Here is an 8,267-nt window from a genome sequence, read left to right on the forward strand (position 1 = left end):
GGCCGGCTTGAAGTATTGCCGTGCTCTATTAATGACGCCCAGTTTCTTTGAAGCCAATTTGGCTTTGCCTACCAGATGACCACGAAATTGGCAATCGCTCGAGATTTCGAGACCCAGTATTCCGATACTAGGCGCGGCTTTAAGAGAAGTGTTCTCGAAGAGCGGTGATACGACAAATGGGGTTTTTTTAGTGGTAAACACGCAAACTTGAGTCTTCTGGGGGTTAAATTGGACAAGGTTCAATTTACCCCATTCCGCGACCTTCTCAAGAGAGGACTTGATAGAAGTCACAAGTTTCTCCCGGCACTGTTCGACGATTTCCCGAGAGAGACCTGCATGGCCAGTGTATACGGCATCACCAGTGCTATCGTCTGCATAGCAATGAATGTTGGAGGTGTCCAACATATCATTGATATGCAGAAGAAACAGCGTGGGAGACAGCACACAGCCTTGGGGCACTCCAGCATTCACGGGCTTCGGGTTCGAGTAATATCCGTCGACAACGACCTGTATGCTGCGCCCAGTGAGGAAGCTGGAGGTCCACTTGCACAAGCTCTCGGGAAGCCCAAATGATGGAAGTTTGGAGAGGAGCGCCTTGTGCCATACACGATCAAAGGCCTTCGCTATATCCAGGCTAACTGCCAGGCCTTCCCCCTTGCTTTCAATAGCCGCTGCCCATCTATGTGTTAGGTATATCAGAAGATCACCTGCCGACCGACCATGGCGAAACCCGTATTGTCGGTTGTTGATCAACTGGTGACCCTCTAGATATACCAAGAGCTGACGGCTAATTATGCTCTCCATGATTTTGGAGAGCAGGGAGGTAATAGCAATAGGCCTGTAGTTTGCCGGATCCGAACTGTCTCCTTTTTTTGGATCAGATGGACAAGGGCTGACTTCCATGAGTCAGGGACTACGCCTTTAGAATAAGAGTGCCGGAATAAACGCGTTAGCACCGGCGTCAACTCAGGGGCACACGTTCTAAGCACGATTGGAGAAATGCCATCCGGCCCGCTCGACTTTCTGACGTCCAACGAAAACGGAGCTCGCCTAACAGTTTTCTGTCTGAACTGTACTTCAGGCATAAAGCTCTGACACCACGGGATGGTCGGCAGTGTTTTTCAGCTGTCGTCAAGAGTCGAGTTGGAGGCGAAAAGAGTGCACAAGAGATCGGCTTTCTCTATTGCCGTATGGGCCAGGGTGTCATTCCTCATGTGCAACGGCGGCATGGACGGCTGGCTGAAGTTACCAAGAGCAGCTTTCGACAACGACCAGAATTTGCGTGTTCCGGTCGGGTAACTGGAAAGCTACTCGCCGATTTTGACGACGTGTTTTAACTTTGCACGGGCGATTTGCCGCTTAAAAAATCTGGAGGCACGGTTGTATTTCCTCTTAAGAACTGTGCAGTTCGGAACCTTTGTGCCCAGCGCCGCAACCCAAGTTCGATACGCCTGTTTTTTGCAGTCAGATGCTGCTTTAACAGACGCATCGAACCAGGGCTGTGATCTCCCACCGATGGGAACTACAGAGTTTGGTATAAAAATATCCATACCCTGTAGTGATACATCGGCTACTGCAACGGCGCAGGCACTAGGATCATCCGAAGGGAAACAAACCCTGCCCCAAGGGTAGGATGCAAAAAAGGAACGCATCCTATCCCAATCTGCTGACTTGTAGTGCCAAACGCGGCGGGTCGCTGGTGGTCTGCGACGTTGGCGTCGGATAGGCACTGCACTCCTGACCAGGCAATGGTCGGACGTTCCGAGAGGGGCGTCGACAAAGACCTGGTAGCCATCGGGATGTGTAGTCAGCAGAAGATCCAATAAGGACGGCATGTGGCTATCCACATCCGGGAGCCGCGTTGGCGACTCAACCAATTGGGACAGACCATACGCCAATGCAAAATTATGCACAGATCGCCCTGCGTAGTCTGTGGTACGTGATCCAACCCATTCGGCATTGTGCCCGTTGAAATCACCCAAGACTACGATTTCAGCGGAGGGGATCTGTGCAAGTACGTCGTCAATTGCCGCTTGAACGCAGCCCATGAGATGATCGGTTTCTGCGTTACCACTATGGGACCTGTAGACACACGCATAGATGCGGACGCGGTCCTCTAAATCTACGCGGAGCCAGAGAGTGGACAGGTCCCTACCCTCAAAATTGCCGAGACGGCGACAGCAGATATCCTCCCTAACGTACACACATACCCCGGCATGAGGCAAAAAATTGTGCTCAATTTTGTACCCGGGGTACGTTAAATATGACGTATCGCTAGGTCGAGATATCTGCGTCTCAGTAAGGAAACACAAGGCCGGCTGCGCCGTCTCAAGGTGGTGGTGGACGGCGTTTAAATTGGAGTGAATTCCCCTGATATTGCAAAAGTCCACGTTGAGTGTGGAGCGGGGTGCCGTGATGATACTGCCTCGTTTGTCTTTGGTCATGCGCGGTTCTGTGCCCTCCCCAGAATACGAAGGGCAGCCCGAGCTAGAGTGCCCGGGGAGGGATTCTCCAACTCTGGTAGAGCCGGTACCCTCCTGGGGTAAAATCTTTTTGAGTACCGCTGTCATATTCGGGTGGCCCTCCACCCGAATGGGGGGGGGGAATGGCCACCGGTCCTCGACACTAACCTATGCGAAACATAGCGGCACTAGGCCGCTACTTCACGCCGGTATTCTGTGCGAGTGTGGTAATTAACCCGGACGAGTCTGGCCCGATTGTGCTGACGTCAAAAGACGGCAGCGTGAGTCTCCCACTTCTAAATTAAATAATTAAAAATTATCGTATATTTAGAGCTTGAATTCATCGTTTGTGTTTGGATGCTTCGTGAACATGAAGCGAGAGAGTGACACGTTCGCCTGCTGGGAATGTAACGCTCCACAGAATTACCGGTAACTCAAAATTATAACGTAAGCTTCACTCTTCAACTTGAGACATAAGACACTGCGTCTGATCAGCTCAGTAGCTCACACGCCACGGTGGTATTCAACCGAACCACAAATAGCACGTGGCTATTTCACCTGTGCCGTCTTTTTGTAGTTGTCCAAAACATGTTTCAATTAAAATAAGAATCATTACTCAAATTAAATTATTCTTAATAGATTGAAATGAATGTTATATACCGAGACAAACTCCATCAAAAGTACAAAAATAATCCAAACGATGAAATTAAAAATGTAATTTATATAAAATATAGATATTTCTGTAATAATAATAATAATAATAAAGTAAAACTACGAACGCACACTTTTGACAGAAAGTAAACATGATAAAAAAAAGCTATGGAAGGTGATTGGAGACATTACTCTTCATAAACGCTCACAGCAGAATGCTGAAGAATGAATTTAAACGTCTGATGAAGTGGAACATTGTTAAAAGTTGCATAACAAGAGAGCTTGTGCAAGTGGACCTCCAGCTTCCTCACTGGGCGTAGCATACAGGTCGTTGTCTACGGATATTGCTCGAACCCGAAGCCCGTGAATGCTGGAGTGCTCCAAGGCTGTGCGCTATCTCCTACGCTGTTTCTTCTGCATATCAATGATATGTTGGACACCTCCAACATACATTGTTATGCGGACAACAGCACTGGTGATGACGTATACACGGGCCATGCAGGTCTCTCTCGGGAAATCGTCGACCAGTGCCGGGAGAAACTTGTGTCTTCTATCGAGTCCTCTCTCGAGAAGGTCGCGGAATGGGGTAAATTGAACCTTGTCCAATTTAACCCCCAGAAAACTCAAGTTTGCGCGTTTACCACTAAAAAACCCCATTTGTCGTATCACCGCTCTTCGAGAACACTTCTCTTAAAGCCACGCCTAGTATCGGAATACTGGGTCTCGAAATCTCGAGCGATTGCCAATTCCGTGGCCATCTGGAGGGCTAAGCCAAATTGGCTTCGAAGAAGCTGGGCGTCATCAATAGAGCACTGCAATACTTCAAGCTAGCCCACATTCTAGCGCTCTACAAAGCGCAGGTCCGGCCACACATGGAGTATTGTTGTCATCTCTGGTCTGGCGCACTCCAGTATCTGCTCGATCCATTTGACCGCGTGCAACGTAGAGCAGCTCGAATTGTCGGAGACTCAATGCTCTGTGAACGGCTGGATCTCTTGGCGTTGCGTAGAGACGTCGCATCATTGTGTGTCTTCTACCGCATTTATCACGGGGAGTGTTCCGAATAGCTGTTTAACCTGATTCCTGCCGCCGAATTCCACCTTCGCACGACACGCCACAAGTTAGGATTTCATCCCCACCATCTAGATGTGTGGCGGTCCTCCACAGTGCGGTTTTCAAGGAGCTTTCTCCCTCGTACTACAAAGCTATGGAATGAGCTTCCTTGTGCGGTGTTTCCGGGACAATACGACATGGGTACCTTCAAAAAAAGCGCGTACACCTTCCTTAAAGGCCGGCAACGCTCTTGTGATTCCTCTGGTGTTGCAAGAGAATGTGGTTGGTGGTGATCACTTAACACCAGGTGACCTGTACGCTCGTTTGTGCTCCTATTCCATAAAAAAAAAAAAATTTGCATCTGTGGGTAGACAACTTAGTGAGACAATCCTTTCTTCTTCAATATCAAAAAAAATGAGGAAAATTTAGCATCCGAAATAAAACATAACATAAACACTAAAATAAGGTCATTTTTCATGAAACCAGCTGACGAGACTGAAATAAAACAATGGTTAAACGATCTACGAGTAGATAATGCTTCAGGAATGGACCAAACTTATTTGGTCTGCTCTTAAGCAGTAGTACTTAAACAAAACTCGGACCATATTACTTTACCGCTGACTCATATAATAAAGTTGAGTATCACCACTGGAGTCTTTCCTGAATCATGGAAGCTAGCAATGGTAATTCCAATATATAAAACTGGACCAAAAGAAGTGCCTGGAAATTATATACCAAACTCATTGCTCAGTGTCGTATCAAAAGTTTTGGAAAAGGTAGTCAATTCCCGGCTGACTTCTTATCTTGGATTTAAGGGCCTACTCTGTGATCGTCAATTTGGTTTTCGTCGAAGAAAATCCACAGAAGATAGATGTTTATTGGTAACAGAATTGAGCTCACGGTACATGGACAGTGGACATCGATGTATTGGCGTATTCTTGGATCTGTCTAAGGCATTTGATACTGTCTCAGTTCCAATACTTTTAAAGCGACTGTAATGTATTGGCATCAGAGGCCTTCCTTTGAAGTGGTTTTCTAGTTGTCTAACTGGCAGAAAACAGTGTCTGCGTATAGGTAAACATATTGGTGAATTGCAAAAAGTCACTGTGGGTGGTCCACAAGGGTCTATCTTAGGCCCAACCCTGTTTTCAATTTACATGAACATTACTTAAATTGAACATTGAAAACGCGGATACCGTTTGTTATGCTGACGACACCGTAATATTATTTAAAGGTAAGTCATGGGAAGATTCAAAACACATGTCAGAAAAAGACTTCTCCGTAGTAACTAACTGGCTAGATAATAACCTCCTGACTCTTAACCCCGGAAAAACGAATTACCTGTCGTTTCACATAACAAAAGCTAGTGCTCCAACCGACTGCGAATTTATACAAATACATAGATGTGATAAAGCAGCAGAAACACCATGCTATATATATTATATATTGTCCAAAGATACATAGGACGACAGAATTACGGTACCTGGGAGTCACATCTTATCCTTATCTGGAAGAGTTAGAAAACTCATGAATATCATAAGCCTACTCAGGCACTCAGGTGATTGCCAATTGCTTAAATCTATCTTTAATGCACTATGCCAATCAGTCATTATGTATTGCATAACAGTCTGGGGAGGAGCTGCAAAATCACATGTAATAATATTAGAGAGAGCTCAACGAGCCTTTCTCAAAGTAATGTGCAGGAAGCCACGACGACATCCTACGGATAATTTATATAAGGAATGCGACGTGCTAAGAGTTCGACAATTATTCATATTGGCTAGTGTAATAATAATAAATCATTTATTTCAGGCATTTTACCCATAAATCTACTAACAATCTTAACTTAAATTACATTTTACTTTGATTTTAATTAAATTAAAGATAAAAAGGAAAACTTAATATATTATGTCATAATTACAATTAAAAAAGAAAATAATTAAATTATAGAAATAGAAATTATAAAGTTGATATTCAATGATGTTTAATTTAATTTCAGTTCTTACATTATTAAAAAAAAATATATATATTATGTCAAATATATAACATAAATAAATTGTCACAGGTCACAGATATCATATTTACAACAGTCATACACAGAATTAATTATTAAATTACTGCATTTTCTAATGCGGTCCATAAAGGAAGCGGTTCTTTTTCATAACACGGCTAAAAATCGTCAACCCTATTCTCCGCAAACATACCCGACGCGCTACAGCGCCACGGTAGTTTAAGCATTGCTCTAAAAGCGTTATTGTACTGCACACGTAGCGTATGGAAAGTTCGTTTTGTATAGTTTTTCCACAAGTAACTGGTATAGAACGACTGGCAATAAGCGCCGAATAAGGTTATTTTGACAGGTACACTACACCTAGCGAATCTGCGGGCTAACATGTTACTTGTGGCGGCAATGGACCTCCTTTGTCTTTCAATATCATCATCATCCTTCAAGTTATTTCTTATGATGTGCCCCAGGTATTTAAATTGAGAAACAATTTTGAGCTGAGATCCCGCCAACGTGATAGCTGGGTTTGAAATGTGCGACCCGTCGTGCCTGAATACCATAATTTCCGTCTTATCTACGTTATACTTTAAACCATGAGTTGAGGCGTACTGTTCACAAATGTTTATAAGTTTCCGTAAGCCCTTTATAGAGGGACTCAGCAGGACCATGTCATCCGCGTTACTCAAGTTTTTGACAGGTTGATTACACATATAACAGCCGACTTTGGACCCGCTGAGTTCATCTATAAGTCCATTCATATAAAGATTAAATAGGGTTGGTGACGTGAGACCACCCTGTCTAACGCCATACTCTAGCTTATACTCTTTGGAGAAGCTGCTACCCCATTTAACCACATTAATTTGGGCTCCATACCAATATTTCAACAGTCCTAGTATATCACGGGGAACACCAGTCCCCTCCATCCGAGACCATAATATGTCATAGTGTATAGTATCAAATGCGCGGCTAAGATCAAGAAAGCATAACAGTCTGGGGGCAGAACAGTAATTTTCGTGTCCCTAGTAGATATCCCCGGAAGCAAATTGCTCCGCTAGTTCCACCGGTTCGAAGATGTATGTTTGGAGCGAACTCTCCTATTCCTAGGCTGTGCAAGATGGTAAACATATATAGAGATTACATCGATATTAATTTCACGACTTCTGTCTATACAGTTCGTAAATTATTTGTATGTAAGTTTAGTGAATAAAATGTAGTCATAATAATTATGTTTCTTAGTTTTATAATATATATATATATATATATATAATAATCTTAAATAATAATAATTTCAAACCAAATCATTAAACCATTATTACTTGTTAGCGTATATTTTTTTCCCCTTAAACGAATATTTACTTTGTGAAAATTATTAAAGCATGTGATAGATACCTGTAATTGTTTGTTACATTAAGCACATTATATTTAGTCTATATTATAAATATTTAACGCGTCAATGTAAACAAATGTTGGTATTTCTAAATAATTAAATAAATAAAGCACGCGTATACACTTGTTTTTCTTTATAAATAATATTTTACAGTGTTTTTTAAAGCGAAAATAGCCATATCCGTTGAGAGATTGGAACGGAAACCAAACGGTGCATTATTTAATTTAATATGTTTTAGGAGTTCGGAATGTAGCAGCCTCTCCAAGATCCTAGACATGATGGTAGCTAGGGAGATAGGACGATAATTTTTGGAATTAGAAGCATTACCAGATCCATTCTTAGGTATGGGCACTACAACTTTAGTTATTTTCATAGTATTATGTCCTATGGTATATTGTTATGGGGCAGTGCGGCAGATATTAATACTATCTTTGTGCTGCAGAAGAGGGCTATTTGCGCGATTTATAACCTAGGTCCTAAAGAATCATTAAGAGAAAAATTTAAAGAAATAAACATTTTGACTGTTGCTTCTCAATACATTTTTGATAATGTTTTGTATGTTCATAAGCACATTGAGGAATTTTCTAGAAACTGTGACATTCATAATGTTTACACGAGGAACAAACATAAACTTGTTATGCCTACTACTCGGTTGGGTCGAGTTAGTAAGTCTTTTGTTGGGCGATGTATATGCTTCTACAATATGATC

Source organism: Leptidea sinapis, chromosome 29, assembly GCF_905404315.1.
Source record: "Leptidea sinapis chromosome 29, ilLepSina1.1, whole genome shotgun sequence".
Classification (NCBI taxonomy): Eukaryota; Metazoa; Arthropoda; class Insecta; order Lepidoptera; family Pieridae; genus Leptidea; species Leptidea sinapis.